This window comes from Branchiostoma lanceolatum, chromosome 8 (genome assembly GCF_035083965.1).
Source record: "Branchiostoma lanceolatum isolate klBraLanc5 chromosome 8, klBraLanc5.hap2, whole genome shotgun sequence".
In the NCBI taxonomy this organism is placed as follows: domain Eukaryota; kingdom Metazoa; phylum Chordata; class Leptocardii; order Amphioxiformes; family Branchiostomatidae; genus Branchiostoma; species Branchiostoma lanceolatum.
Window position 1 is genome coordinate 840,773 of NC_089729.1, and position 17,014 is coordinate 857,786.

Here is a 17,014-nt window from a genome sequence, read left to right on the forward strand (position 1 = left end):
TGAAAGTGGTCATCTTGTGCTGATGGTTGTCTCATGGAAGTGGTCGTCAGACAAAGTTTGACTGTTAAGTAACAGGGTTTGAGAAAACATTAGGAAGTTTGTTTCTGTTACACTGCCTTTGAAAAATATTCTATTCATTAAATAATAGTTCATTGCAAGTTCTTGCCCAGCGGCTAATTGCAAATACATGTAAAATGAAAAGGACGAACAGACAATGGGGAACAGTATAGCATGTGACTACTCTAGTCTATCTACTGACACTAAATTCTAACTCAATGGGTTTGACCTCTTTTTCCAAGACAGTGGATGCAGGACCTAAGCACCAAATGTTTCAATAGAAATGGGGGGAAAGAACACTCTGCCAAGAAGCTATTGTTGGAGCGAACTAGAGCTAGAACATGATGGACACCAGACCAGGGTGTAGCAGACTCTCAACTCAGCAAATCTGGGAGCAAGTCGTCTATCCATCTATCTCAGGCCCTGCAGTCGACTTTGTTAAGACCATAAAAGTGGTCATAATACGATTCATAAAGTTTTACGAGTCTGGAAGGACCCATTTTCGCCAATCCCTGATATCTTCTCCCTCAAATCTCACCACAAATCTCCGTGCGCTGATGTCATCCCCCACACCTCACAATGGAAGGGAGGTGCCACAGGCAGAAACAGCCCAGAAGGAAGCTTAGTATATCTGATGGGAACATGTAATACTAAGTATACTGCACTACCCTTCTGATACAAGGAAGGAAATTCTATGTAATATGTCTGTTCAAAAAGCTGATTTTCTGCAACAAAAAATGGCCTGGAAGTGAGTTGAGCACTTCTGCTGGAAGCATGCAGCACTTCTCTCTTTAAGTGCGAGGCAGGAAATTTTAGGCCTTTCTGGACATTATTTCTGTGGGTTTAGTCATGAGTTTATTGAAATGTACAACCCCAGTGGAACATTCGCATTTAGTTTAACACATGATGAACTGCTGCTACCACGTTGAGTTCCTGCAAAACTGTTGTATTATACAAAAGGATGGTAACGTTGTACCTGCTATGCAAGCTGGTGTGTTACACCATAGGATGGTTTACTGGCTATACAGATACAGAAGCTATGGGATCATTTTTCTCTTAGACAAATGTTTTCTACATACTGGTAATCATAATTATGTTATAGCCCTCTCCCTCAAACTTAAAGGCATTCAGAGCATTTTATGAGGCTTGAAACTTGAATAAAATAACTTCAATTTCTAGTCATTCCTACACATGGTAAGTTTCATTACACTATACCATTACATATCGACATTAGATATGCTATTTTTCTCTTAGACTAATGTTTTCTACATACTGGTATTCATTATTCTATAGCCCTCTCCCTCAAACTTAATGTTATAACCAATACAAATATGGTGGATAACAGCATCCTTAGTAGGGAAATGGTTAATCAAGCTAATGTTGCTATAATTCATTCCAGGTCATTAGCCCAACTCATTTATGAGAAATCTCATTCTTCAGAATAAAAGATCAAAGGTTATTCCATCAAGCAGAATCTAATTGTCCCTGTCTCTGGCATCATTAGATAGAAAAAACATCACACAATTAGTGATAATGAAATGCAAAATACCATCAAGTGATGATCAATAACACAATTAAGCAAGCCACATCTATATTCCATCTATCGTTAGTCAATGCCTCAGCACAGCTAAACACCTAATGCATCCTATGCACTTGTTCAATACAATTCAGATTATCATAATATAATACATGGTAGCTCCTTAACCTACCCTTTTGGTATTAGACTTGAATTAAAGCTTGGAGGGTTGAATTAGAAGTTGAATTGTCCCCAAGGCCATATCTAAACTCAATGTGCCTCTCAAGTAATGCTTTGGCAACCTCAACACTTGCAGTTAAGTTATTACACATTTCCTGCAATTTGAAAATTAGTTGGGTTCGATAGGGTTGGCTTAACCCTAAGTCACACCAATTCAATTTCTTGGTTAACAGATTTTTTTGGGTAAAATTTTAGCACAAGGACATCATGAAAACAGAAGGCTGGGGTGAAAACTTGCACCTGACCCTGTTCACTCCCTGAAACTGTGTGCGGCAAAGTACAGACTTTCCTGAGAGATTCAGTTTTCATGTTGATTTTCCAATCTAGCATTTTTTTAAAATTCCGTTAACCAAGAAATTAAATTGGTGTGGCCTAGAAGTGTCAAAAACAATCATGATCAGAATTGGAAGGATTGAATTGGAAGTTGACGCGTCCCTGAAAAAACCCTGAAGGCATCAGTTTAATATACGAGCTGCCTATCTTCGTGGAATTGATGACAACATCAGGCTGTCGAACTGATTAAAAAACAAACAACTCTAACTGTACTTATTCATCCCCTGCCAAACAATGAGTTAGGTTTTATAGGGTTGGGCTTAATGTTCATTATGCTTAACCCTAAAGGTGTCATGGACAATTTACTTATTTAATATTCAGGAAGCTGGGTGGCCTGTTCAATTCTGGCAAATTGATTTTTGATGAAGCCTAGACTACAAAACAGTAAAATCTTCAGTAGACTATACCAGACAAAATTAACTTCTGACAAAATTGCAAACCTAGGTAACAGAGGATTGTTGAGACATAAGTAATGATAACACAAATAACCGAAAGTATACATAAACAAAACATGTGTTAGAATCAGCAAGGGAGTTGAATTGGAAGTTGAATATCCTGAAAAGCCTAAAAGCTACATATCATCTCCGTAAAATTATGACTTACAATTAACTTTTAGATTGGCATACCTAAACAACTAAGTATGCACGACAAGGTAGGATTGGGCTTAACGTACATTACACTTAACCCTAAGGTGTCAAATACAGTCAGAACTAGGAGGGGGTGTACTGGAAGTTGATGTGTCCTTGCACAACCCCAAAGGCATCCGGCTTTAATACACTTACTAGTCAGATACTGTCCTCGTTAGTTGGAAATTCAAAATTACTTGTTCTTGGGTAAATCCAATCAAGGCTTAGTGAGGTTCCGTAGGGGTGGCTCAGAGGAAGAAGAAGGGGCTGCTTGAATCATTGAGGTCTGATGATGTAGAAAAAAAAAAGATTTGCTTGAAAATAAACTTAAGTAAAATAAAGAAATAGTCATATAAACAGTTTTCCTCCCTGTCATCTGCTTTTATGATGTCCGCTTGCTATATTCAAGGGTCTGCATGGGGGGATCCCGACAGCGCTTTACACTGAAGTCATACTAAATATAAGAACCAGCTACGTAAAGCTAGAATCAAGAAAGGTGATTACGCAAAATTTGGTCACCTCACTACGAATTACGTGATCATGACTAAGATGGCTTTCCTTACAAATTACGGGATATAAAAATAGGCTGCCAGTACACCTTACAGAAAAGAGCATGCAGGCCCTCATATTTGTACTGCAAAATTTCAGAAAATAATTTCATCAGGTTGGTAGAATATATACGGTATAGATTCTTTTTAAACAACCAGGTAATCTCACCTGCTAACGTTTCGGTGTCTGTCAGACACCTTCATCAGGTGAGAAGCAGTACTCCAGTCAGAAGCTCTGAAGAAGGTGTCTGACAGACACCGAAATGTTAGCAGGTGAGATTACCTGGTTGTGTAAAAATAATCTCCTATACCCTGTACTGCAAAACATCCAAGAACCAAGGACATAACTTGGTACGCCACGAACAAACAACAGTTACATGTAGATGAATGGTGCAATCAGTCATGCTCCTCCTGTGTACAGGCATTAATTATTCATCACCAGCAGATGAAAGCTGCATGTTACGGGAATGGTGGAAGTGCAGCCGTCAACGTGCCTGTTCAGTGCACGGGAAACAGACTGTGAACTGGTCTTCCCGCAAAATGGTTAACTCATCAGAGTAATACATACGTGAGGCCACACCAATTTGATATGCTGGTTCATGAGCAAGCTAAGGCCACACCAATTCAATTTCTTGGTTAACGGATTTTTTTTCATGAAAACAAAAGGCTGGGGTGACCCCGTTCTGACTCCCTGAAACTGTGTGCACCAAAGTACACACTTTCCTCTGAGATTCTGCGTTCCTAAGGTAACAATGTAGCAAGAACAGAGTGTACAAAGTCATGCATAACGAGCTGTGAAGAAAAGTTGGATCCCAGACTACTGTATGTCGGCTCCCTGAAACTGTGTGTACCATCATGGTACAAACTTTCACCTCATGTGGACCTTCCAGTTCAGCACAAGTCCTTTTGAAAATAAGAACTACAAATTTTGATAGAATTGGTGTGTGGCTTATATATAAAGCTTTGAGGAGATGCGTTTCAGACATAGAAAACTGTCTCACATTTGTCATGAGCTGACACTGTAGGTTCACCTTTGGTAACTATTATAATATCTAAAATCTGAAATGAATTGCATATTATATTCATTTAACTGTTTTTGGCAAGAAGGTTGAGGCCATCTTACTATAGGTGTAGTCCAGGGAGTTGATGGTACTACCGGTAGGTTCTCTAATAATTGGTCTTCGAAAGCATAACACCAGTGGCAAATAAGTTAAGATTCAAACGTATATTAATAACAATCATGACCAGGTTCAGAAGCAGAATCACTAGACAGAATAACTAAACCAGGCCATGCACATTATGCAGATGACATAATCAGCATTATGCAGATGGCATAATCAGCTTTATGCAGATGACATAATCAGCATTATGCAGATGAAATAATCAGCATTATGCAGATGAAATAATCAGCATTATGCAGATGACATAATCAGCATTATGCAGATGGCATAATCAACATTACCGGTATGCAGATGACATTATCAGCATTATGCAGATGACATAATCAGCATTATGCAGATGACATAATCAGCATTATGCAGATGACATAATCAGCATTTCTGTCCTCTTTGACTGCTCCATCCCTGCATTGCTTCATCATCATCAATGACTAGTAAATGCAGAGTGGGTAATGGACAGTGTAATGCGCCTGTAACTTGATACAAAAATGGAGAGGACTGGGAGTGTCGGGGGAAAACACAGATGTGTAAAGTGATCCGTTCACAGTCATTATGTCTGTCCATTTACTGTAATCCTCTGGGACAAATGCCTCCAGCCAGAATGTGGTCGCTGTGATGCAGAAACATGTTTTTTAAGTCTCAATGTCTCCCTTAGAAGCCTTACTTGAATCATTATCCTAAAAGTAGATAACACAATAATTGTCCTTTTCAACCCATTCTTAAATGTTTGGCTAGGTTTCCCAAATTTGCAAAATTTATCTATTGGTAAAAACAGAACACCCTTCATAGACATTTCCTATAACTATTGCTTAAAGATTTGGATTACATGCAAAATACATGATTGTACATAGAGCCAATCACCCAACTAGCCATTAGCTATTGGGTGGGAATACAAAATGGTTACATGATAAGCAGTTACTAAACATTCAACATAATAATACATTCAAATTTACACCACACATTACAATGCATGATACATGCAGTTTAACAATAATTGACTATTTCCGACTATGCACTAAGAACATAAACCTTTAACTGAGAAGGTCAGGTACATGTAGTAAATGTCTTGCAGTGAGAGCAGGGTTTCAGTCATACTTAACTGCCACATCCGTTGACATTTAAACCAGACTGTTACGGGATTAATTAAATTGATAAGCTTTGCCCCCTCTGATATACATTATACGGCTCATATAGTTATCCTTCAATCTCTATGAGGGTATGCATGCTATTTTCAGTAAGGTGTAGGGAGCCTATCTTTATTTCCCGTAATTCAATGGGAAAGCTAATAGTATGTAATTCGTAGTGAGGGGACCAAATTTTGCGTAATTGCCTTAGTCATTTTAACATGATTCTTCTTTATTTAAGTGTAATACGTAAGGGGTTCTTCTGAATTTGGCGTAATGCGATGTTAGGGCCCCCCCCCATGCAGACCCTCTTCTATCAGCTATATTCTGGCTTCAACGTCTTCTCCCTTCAGCCACAACAAGTTAATTTCTTGGTCTTCAGATTTGCTGCCTTACTTTTTCTCATTTGAAGACTACAATATATGAAATGTACCATTCAGGATATGGGTTAAGCAGAAATTGTCCATATTTCTGCGCCATTACGGCCACACCCATTAATTTTCTTGGTTATAAACGGAATAAAAAAATTCACACAAAAAATGCTAGATTGGAAAAACAACAAGAAAACAGAATCTCAGAGGAAAGTCTGTACTTTGGTGCACACAGTTTCAGGGAGTGAACAGGGTCAGGTGCAAGTTTTCACCCCAGCCTTCTGTTTTCATGATTTCTAAAAAAATAAAAAAAATCCGTTAACTAAGAAATCAAATTGGTGGGGCCTAACTGATGAAAGTCATTGTCTTCCTATAGCTATCTATTATTTCATTAAAAATATGCACACATTACATACGCCATACCATTGTTTTGCTCTGTTTGCAATTAGCCTTAATTTGAGGATGGTTTTGCAATTAAGTAACTACAGTAGTCAAAAGTTGAAAATTCATTGTTTGAAATACTAACTAGCCTAGTGTGTTGTGAAGGGCCGGTGGTAGCAATTGGGTCTATCGCAAGACAACTGTTTCTTTTCAAATTTAGATAATTTTCATTTTGCTCTCGTTTCTTTTTAATCAATTTCTTGGCAAAATTAAGAGAACCAAAATATCAAATTGTTATGGCTTTGCCAATGAAGGAAAGCTAAACCTTTTTGAGCAGCTAGGAGTCCTTTGCCAGACTATAGAGCCGTATAATCAAGTTACGATTAAAAGATGAATAGAAAATTGAAAGATTACAATGTAATAAAAAAAGCAATTTGATAAGCATAAAGATAAGTACAACATAATAATTTGAGACTAGGGTAAATAATTATTGCTTTGTATATCTTAGATAAAATATACTGTTTACAAAATTATCTAACCTAGGCTTTGTTTAATCTACTGCATGGTACGTATAACATGCTATAAAATTATACAGAACTGTACAGTTTTCTCTGCAACATTAAAGCAAATATCATCATAACTTACTTACATTTGTATCACAGTAGACTCGTGGTGTACTTATCTATCAAGACACAAACACTTATTAATAGATATCACATTGAATTTTGTAGTTTCTGTATCAAAATGGTGATACCAAATCTTAAATCCCTTATATCATAATATGGAATTTCTCAAAACCTTAATAGTAACAAAGTACAGGGTTAAGAAATGCTACTTGCCGCATCTCTAAGGTTCCACGATGCGTCTTGACTTTTATGCTACTGAAAGAAGGCAAGCCTGTCCCATAGACTTGGAGAATTATCACCACCCAGCCAAAGACCAGAGCGTTGGCTGCTCCATCCTCCCCTGCTTTAATGAATTCACCATTACCCTGGCCATGAAAAGTTACAGTCATATCAGTCATGGCTTATGATCAGGAACTCGGGAACTTTTATGTGATGATACTGGCCGGCAGGCAGTTACACATGGGGTTGGGCACTGGCCTGGAGCCAAGGAGAGGAAAGTACATGTAATAGAAAATAATGTCATCAAAGCAGAAAGATTTACAGAACTTGAAAATAGTCTTAGAAATACATTAATATAACATTTACCTTCATATGGTCTGGCCTAACAAACTACTTTGATTTCTGTTTATTCTTTCTCAAACACGTCCATGATCATAATGTGGTGACCAGCTCTGTCCTGCCACTTGCTACATTTTGTAATTGAACACCACAATGAGTGTCTGCGTAACTTTACCAGTAACCATGGTGACAGCCATCTGGTCACGACAACCCACAGACCACATCTCATCACCCATGGACCCAAACACCGCCACCCTTTCCCCTCCATCTCATCAGACCCTTGGACTCCATCCCAATATGCTGCACGGATCCTGATCTTGTCACACTGTGGGTTCCATTCGAGTGTGTAGTCCAGTGGTTATCAGCTCTGGACCGAGAGGTGGGGAGTTCGAATCCCATCTGTTGTTGCTCACCTGCCATGCTACTGGAAAGGGTTTGCAATCCTTATTAGGACTGGACGTTAAGCCGTGATCATACTTGTTTAAAAGGGCTATGGGAATTTTGGTACAATGAAACTGACTTCAACCTGTAAATATGATAATTGTATGTAGCGTCTGTCTTCTCTATCACGACCAGTGGAAGATTAGCTTGGTTCCAGATCACTTTCACATTTTTTTCAGCCCACCTTATCACAATTGGTTGTCCTGACAATATGGATAATGACGGTGATGTAAAGAGATATCCCAGCGATTGGCGTTATGGATATCGCCGTTAGGACGGCCCCGCAGGACGTCACCCCCGGCAACCGCATGATTGACAGCGGCCGGGCGCGAGAAGCGACCTCCTCCAAGACCATTCCACAAATTGTTTGGAGGCTGTGGAAGTGGAGGACCAGCAATTTGGTGGTCGGAGTAATCTCTCACCCCGCTCGATGGGCTCGCTGGAGATAATCAACCTAAATTTTACCTGGGGCTCTGAGTGGGCGTTTACTGTCAAGATGGGGGCAGCAGGATTTGACTTGTTGTGAATAAAACATTGAGGAGAATTAATAAAAGTGGAGATAACAAGTATAGAAATAGCACTCAGTTGTTCTCAGAATTTCTATGGCCAAAAGGCTCGCTGGAGATAATCAACCTAAATTCTACCGGGGGCTCTGAGTGGGCAATCGCTGTCAAGATGACGGCACAGGATTTGGCTTCTTGTGTACAGAACATTTAAGAAAATTGGTAAAAGTGGATGAAACAAGTAGATTACTAGTGCTAACAAGTCAAGTTTAAGTTTCTTTTAAGTACCACTAATGTTGTCTACATCTCCTACTAGTACATATTTAATTCCTTATCACTTATTAAGATGGGGACAGCCGGATTTGGCTGGTTGTGGATGAAACATTGAGTTCAATTGATAAAAGTGGAGAAAACAAGACTTAGTATTAAGATAGTGCTAACAAGTCTTGTTAAGTTTCTTTGACTGATGGGCTCCCAGGAAATGATCAGCCTATTAGTAAATACTACCTGGGGTCCAGGCAGGCAATGGCTGATGAGATGGGTACAGTCGAATTTGGCTTGCTGTGGATGAAACATTGAGGAAAATCGGAAAAAGTGGAAGAAACAAGTATTAGGAGAGTTTTTGCAAATCATACTTAATGATTAAGTGGTAGAAACAAGACTAAGTATGAACTAGAATAAGTGACAACAAATCAGGACCGATAGCAAAGTTTCCTTTAAGCATCGCCTCATCTCACATTTCTTAAATTTGAAAAAAAAATGAAATTAAGATAAAATCTGCGTTTCGAAAATATAAGCCATTGACCCTACTTTGCTCACTTCTTATTCAAACATTGACACTGATGATTTAATTTGCTTGATGCACTAAAACGTCTCCTAGGGTTGTCACAAAAAAAAACAGTAACTGCGTTCACTGACTTGTTGTCGCCTTGTCGGACACACATTCCTCTTGTTTGAGATTTTCTTGACCCTGTGTACATGTATGTCAACAAGACCTTCCTGATCAAGCAAAATCGTTCATCAGGTCATCTTTACCTACCCATTGGGTGTGTCTAAGTAATTTCATCCGGAAAAAATGATGCCTATAATGTCCATTCTCATTTAACATGACATCCCTTTGGGCATATTCAACTCTTTTAAATGGCCCAAATGATGCCAAATGTCCATTCTCTGTGTAGACAAACTCATTTTGTCACCAACAGCAAAACATGATTAGAAAAAACACCTCATTTAACATGACAGCCCCACTGATCCTTTGGGTGTGTTAAGCCCTCCTTAATTTAGTCAAAATAGTGCATAACATTCATCCTCTATGTATACAAACCCATCTCTTCACAGAGAGCAAAACTTGATTAAGGAAACCGCCTCAATTACCATGATGGCAGTTAGTCCCTTTGGGCGTATTAAACTCTTTTAAATGACCAAAATGATGCCTAACATTTGTCCTCGATGTATACAAGCCCATCTTCTCACAGAAAACAAAACTGCATCAAGGAAACTGCTCATTTAACACGACAACTCCGAATACCCTTGGGGAGTGTTCCTCATCATCCCCAAATGTTGCACAAATTCCCGCCCGAGGGAAAACCGACCGACAGCGATCTCCCCTTCGGCCCCCATCTTTGGTCCCCATGTGGCGCGTTCCATTTCCCTTCCATTACCACTCCCTCCGTAATGGTGACACATTCCGTCCTCTCCTGCCGGATAAATGCTCCATTTGTTTTCCGACCGGCGACCCCGCGACCCTCCCCATTGCCGGAGGGATTGGTTTAAGCCGTCCGCCTTTCCCCTCCATCTCATTCCCGGGGCAGTGATGTCACCTCTGATCTCTTTCCCGGCTAAGTACATATGACAACACGCTACAGCCTAGAATGACCATTCACTTAGAAATATATTCTGTCGGGCCCAAAACTCATACTTTAGAATATGCAAAATTCACTGAAGTTCCGAAATATAACTCTAATCCTTTTTCCGGCTAAGTACATATGACAACAGGACGGAGCATAAAATGGCCATTAACTTAGAAATACATTCTGTACAACCCAACACTCATAGGTACTTTAGGCCTGCTTTATCTATTAACATTGTAAAAAACGTGCAAAATTCACTGAAGTTCAGAAATAAACTCTGATCTGTTTCCTGGCTAACTACGCTCCTGATTGTAGATAAAGGACCTTGTTACCCAGTGATTTTCCAGCCTGATAAAATCATCTGAGAATACGATTTTATCATTATTAAAGTGATTCTTAATAGATTTGACAATGGGCTTAACTTGGCAATTCACTTAAAGATATATTCTGTTGGGGCCCAAACTCTTGGAGAGTTGGGTACTGTTTTGCCCTGAGGTATGGTTGAAAATTTGTAAAAACACTTAAAATTTTTATTACTGTAGTTCAGATGACAAAATGAATTTTGGCTATTAGTAAATACTTTTGATGACTTTTGCCTAAAAATTACTGTTCGCTTAAAACATATATTCTGTCGGCTTCTAAACTCTTGGACCTGTTTTACTCTGAACTCTAGAAAATTCAATACGCCTAGTTATGAAAACAAAATATCTTCTAAGTACATTTGACAGCAGGATGGCAGTTAAAAGGGCCATTTACTTTTATTTCCTGCTTAAAACACTTTTTGGAATGATTCCAATGCTGCTTTTCAACCCTGAAGTACTCTTGACATTCTGAAACATGCAAAACGATAAGTAAAGTTCCTGCTTAAGTGCATTTGACTATTATCAATTATACCCAGCTGAAAAACTACTGTGACTAAGTCTTATTGTCAAAAATGACAAATTATTTGTACCGATGTGTTAGGCAGAGCTTTCTGCTGTATCTGACTAGAAGTGCTCACATTGGAAATATCTGTAAAGTCACTGGCCAAGGAATAAAGGGAAGAAGGTTGGTGGGGTGGAACATCTTAGATTTTCCAGATATCAAGAAGAAGACAAATTGTCTTATTCAAATAATCCTACCAGCAGCCTTTATCAAATCAGGGAGCAAAATTCAGCTCAGTCTGTAATACATATGCACCAATTAGGCCAATCCAATTTGTCTCCGTGACTAATGAATTATTTAAGATGCAACTGAAGCTCCTCAGGAGAACAAGCTATGCTTTAGAAGAACCGCACAGAATATATATAATCTTGTCATCTCTTGAACAGCCTAGATCCACTGCACATCATGTTTTCTATAGCATTCTGCATTTTTGTGTTGAACTTCAAAGTGGTAGACAAACAGTAGACAAACATGGCGTGACCTAGCTACGCATGTCTGTAGCCGCTATGCATCAGTTCCTGATGCCCGCGAATGATGATGATGATGATTCTGCATTTTTGTGTTGAACTTCAAAGTGGTGAAAAATAGCTGAGTGGCTAGGCGAGTAGACACAAGACTGAGAGGTCACGGGTTTCATTCCTGGGCCACACCAATTTAATTTCTTGGTTAACAGATTTTATTTAAGAAAAAAAAAAATTAGAAAAAAAAATCATGAAAATAGAAGGCTGGCCCAGGCTTCTGTTTTCATGATTTTTTTTTCTAAATTTTTTTTTGGGGGAAAAAAAATCTGTTAACCAAGAAATTAAATTGGTGTGGCCCTGGCATTCCTGGCAAGGCATTGTGTCCTTGGGGAAAGGCACTTTACTTCTAGAGGAAAAGAGGGTGCCGGACTTCCACTGGGGAGGTAAAAGGCGTTAGAAGGAGAGGATTGGGCTCCAACATCCAACACTGCACTCCAGACCCACCGAATCACAACCCACACTACCAACTGGATCTGGGGTTAAACGTACGTTATGGGGGTCCTTACCCCATTCTACCTGGACCCAAGGAGTGAAAAGTGGGTTAAGAAGAGTGACTTTTCCCTCCTTTTCACCCCTAATTTTGGGTGAGGACCCCCAAAATGTTTGTTTCACCACAAATCCAAGAACCCCAAATATGGGACTGCGGTAATATTCCCTACCTTTATTACATTATTTTTGTTTTTTTACTCAATGAAATACACAAACCAAGCATTACAATTGGTTTTGCCATAATCAGTGCAAATCCCAGAAATATGCAATTCCGCCCATGCAGCATTTCCGTATCAGCAAAATAAATTGCTGGTGTTGTTGTTCTAATGCATGGATTTCCCGAGCTATTTCCATAATGGCGATGGCCTTGAGCAAAAGGAGGCTTATGACTTTAATTCCACGCCGAAGCTCCGTCGGGACATTTACAGGCACACACCGTTATACTGCAGTATTAACTAGACAATACTTCTCTTTCTGCGAATGGCACGATATCAAAGTGCCCTTTCGAGAGAAGCGCGGCAAAAATTGACGGCGTATTTCTAATGGTTAGAACGATTCGCCACAGTTTTGCGCGCCCCGTCGTGATAGATCCGGGAATGTAATTGCAGTATGATCGGCGGCTATCCCTTCACTTCAGCGGTTTGCTACATAATGAGTTCTCGTAAAAAACAGCTCGCCCATTTTGGTAAGTCCAAAGCTTTAGTATTCCTGCAGGTATGTGTAGATTTGAAACGCTTTGGCCATGCCAGTTGAATTTCTTGGTTCTTGCATTTGAAAAAGGTAATGACAATGAGAAAATGAAAGATCAACATGATTACAGAGCCTGAAGAGATAGTTGGTAATGTTACCTTGGTACACAGAGTTTTAGGGAGTAAATTAATCAGTTTCAAGATTTCTTTCCAGTCCTCTCTTTTCATCTGCCCCTGTACAAAATTGACAACTTTCATAACGCAAAAATCCACGGATACATAAAAGATTGCTTTGTTACTAGAAGAGATAATGATACTCATGATTAACCCTACCTGATTAAAACATGATATTGTGTAAGATTTATTTGAATTTCTAATTTGCACTGGACCGTATGAAAGTCATTGTTATGTCAATAAAGCTTAATTTTTTTACCCAAAATGTCAGAGAACAAACAAAATCTATTGGTGTGGCCGTAAGTATTCTTCTAACCAAGGAGGCTACATAAGGAGGATGTCCTTGTTCTAACCCAGCCATCAAGCATCTCATCCCAAAACTGACAGCCGAGCGCTAATCCACTTGAGAGCCGGCTTCCCTCCCAGCTTGCTTGCTGAGCCGAAAATCGCAACATGTGAATATTCAATCAGCCGAACGCTTCAGTCGTCAGAACCCCTCACACAAGCGGAACTCTGACAGTAAATGGCCCATCAGCGACTGTGGCCTGCCCGGTAAGTCCCACTACGGGACGATGTACATCCACTGATGCACGAACAGCCTTTTGATGAATGGGGCGGTTACCGAATGGACATTAGTGTTTACTGAGGCTGACGCAAACACCAAGCAGTGAATCTGCCTTCCAGGGCTCAAGCTGACCCGAAAAAGCTGATGTACAGAATCTATAACAACATAAAAGCACAACAAATGAAAGCAGGAAACAAGCCTAAGAGATACATAATGAAACACACTGGTAGCGTAGAGCCGATTGTGCGGAAAACATGAAAAAAAGACCTAGATTGAAGGAAATATTTAGTCTTCTGCATCGCAAAATATGAAAGAAGACTCCAAGATCCATCAACTTTTGTTAAAGAATTTCTGCCAAAAATTTAGGAAACTAGCCAAATAAATACCTTTACAACCGCTTCTACTGAAACAGGTGCCAAAGTAATGGAGATACAGAATAGACTATCACAGCATGAGTCCCTCTGGTGTTGGTGAGATGGGGATTAAAGGGAGTATAATCTTCTTTGGGAACAAAAAGTATCAAGAAGAAACAAGCCAAATTGAATAAAAACCTTTGCAACAGCTTCTACTAAACTACCTGAGCTGCAGAATACAGTGGATCGTCATCTACTAAAACAGGTGCTGGAGCAATAGAGATACAGAATTACAGAATGATATCATTAAGTCCCTCCGGTGACTTGGGGAGATTGAAGGAAGTATATTTGTATAATCTATTTTGAGAACAAGAAGAAACAAGTCAAAATTGAATAAATACCTCCTACTGAAACAGGTGCTGGAGCAATGGAGATACAGGATCACAGAATGACACCATAAAGTCCCTGGTGAGTTGGGGGGGATTGGATGGAGTATAATCTACTTTGGGAACAAAAGGCATCAGTATGAAAGGCAACTGACTACAATCTAATAATGTTTAGCACTGATAGATCGCTTGCTGGCGAGATGCGCGCCGTACGGAAAACAGAACGTGATGGATGTGCTCCCTGTCCAGGGAGACGACAAAGTAATCATAAAATCACGGAGCATGTCCGTCTGGGAAGACACTCCGACGACATCGCTTTATTCATAGATTCAAGACCAGAATCCCTCCTTAAAACCTTTACGATGTCTTAAAAAGCAGACCATATATCATATCATCTTTCTTGAGATGTGATTGATTAAGCTTTTGATTCCTTGTAAAGATGAAATTAACTGGGATAGATGATTAGAGGTGGCAATTCGTTAGACGGAAATGAAAAAATTAACCTTGCAGCATCTTTCCTCCACACAACCTGAATCTTGCCTCAAAATCTTCCGCAAATATTCAATACCACACCACTTCCTTTTTTGGTATTGATTGATAAAGCTATCATATCATTGTGGAGAGGAAATACATAAGGATAGATAATCACAAACCATTTTAATGTGAGACGATGAAATGAATCTCCTGATATCCTTCCTCAAAGCTGTCTTTACCCGATACCCCAGTCTACCAGTGCACCCGGCTCGTTTTTACCTCTCCAATCTTTGGTTCAAATGAAGCCTGCTTAATCAAAATTAAATCAGACAACAGGCTATTAACTTGGCCCATGCTCTGTCCACACAGTGCAGGAGAATCGTGCTAATCATGAGCGGTTCCAGCAGTTTTATGTCCGTGTATTTTCCTGAGTGGCAATCATGGTGAAGCATCTGTATTCACACCAGATGGGGAAAGCCTCGGGGGCAACGCCACTGCCATGCACACTCGTTCATTGTAGGTGAGCACCGACTGGATCACATCTCCCGAAACATGAGGAGATGATACTAGGCCTTCCCCTGGCCCAAACAGGAGGCCTCCCTGAGAATATCGCATGCTGCCACACGGAGAGATACAATCCACACAAGAAACAATCACTCACCTCAAACCGCAGTCGTCGGCCGTGAAGCCCCGCCGATCGCAGGTCTGGGGCCTGTGCTGTGTTTACACAAGCAGCCACCTGCCTGATTTTCCCCGCACTGTGCGATCAGTTCTGTATGCAGGAAGCCTGCCTGCCTGGCTTCCCTGCCTGCCGACGCACGCTCCAACCTGGCGAGTGGGTGGGCCTCCTGTCGGGGTGCCTTCTGTCGTGGGCCGACGATGCCTGATAGGATTACAAAACAATCGGTTGGTCGTGGCGCTGGGTCCGACCGAGAGAAAGAGAGAGAAACTTGATTCCTTGAATCTCCTGCAATAAAATCCTTCACATAAACCGGAACTACATAGGGACGACAGCTGCTATTCCGGAGCACTCAGCCGAGAGGATGCACACGGAAGTACTCCACTCAGATGGTGATCCCCGTTAGCACACCGCCACAACTGCGATACGTCGTCGCCCGTCTGACGAACACACCACCGCTGCCGGCCGTACGGAGGTGCTCGTAGCGAGAGAGAGAGAGAGAGAGCACCGCCCCCTAATCTGACACTCACACGCACAATAAAGTTATTGGTGTCGCGCTCAGTTCCCGGCCGTCAGAGATTTTAATGTAAGCCAATCTAATTTGCTGGTACGGGTCACGTGGTCCGGTGCAGCGTGCTGAATATTAACGAGGCAACCCGATTTGGGGACTGCCGCACTTGCCGAACAAGGCATGACATTCAGAGCGGTTCCTTCCTGAATGTAATTGCCCGCTATGAATATCAAGCAGGGCCTGCTGGGCTGATGCCGTCAGCAACGCGCGCTTGATTGGCAGGCAGTCATTCTTCCAATTAGTTTTCGAATTTTTGTGAATGTGTCGGGATGAATAATTTACGAGGGGGCTCGGGACGCCCGGAGCAGGGAGAAAGAGAGCGAGAGGAGGGAGTGATGGAGATATCAGGCGGGCCTGCGTTTGATACAGCTGCGAACAGAAACCCCTAGCCAATCAATACCCAATCCCTCGCCTGGCTTACACTTGCCGCGGCTATTGTCCGTGGTGCTGAATATCCTGATGTGGTAACCTCCCTGCATATGGCATCAGCGGCCGCCCCATTTAGGACAGAGCTCGTGTTGCTTATCTCCCATCTCCACGGGACACACAATTACACAGCCATCAGGTAATACTGATACAGCTCTTTAGCTCTTGATATGAATAGCTAAACCCCTGTGACCCTCAATGTATACAAATGAGCCTGTCCCCTTGAGCTGAGCGTTTGCCAACCACAGCCCCTCACTAGAGTAGGTGTGCACATCCTGGGTGTTAAAGTAAGGAGGATGCTCTAGAGATAGCCTAAAATATCTACTGTTTTGTTTCTCAATGCTGTCAGGTGCTTTTTGAGTCTGTCTATCTGAGGATTTGACCTTCTTTTCTTTCATTTTTCTCTTCTCT

The 17,014-nt window shown here is 40.8% G+C and overlaps 1 protein-coding gene across 4 annotated transcripts in view; it reads right to left on the reverse strand.

Annotated features, from left to right (window-relative positions):
• The window catches only part of LOC136440300 (leucine-rich repeat-containing protein 4B-like), a 282,914-nt gene that overhangs the window by 150,417 nt on the left and 115,483 nt on the right, over positions 1-17,014 (reverse strand). For 3 of the 4 annotated variants that reach the window (XM_066436258.1, XM_066436256.1, XM_066436255.1), the window contains exon 5: positions 15,589-15,810. The gene's annotated coding sequence lies outside the window, so the exon portion shown is untranslated. Of the gene's footprint in view, positions 1-15,588; positions 16,025-17,014 lie in introns of those variants that run through there. The other variant, XM_066436257.1, reaches the window with a different exon arrangement.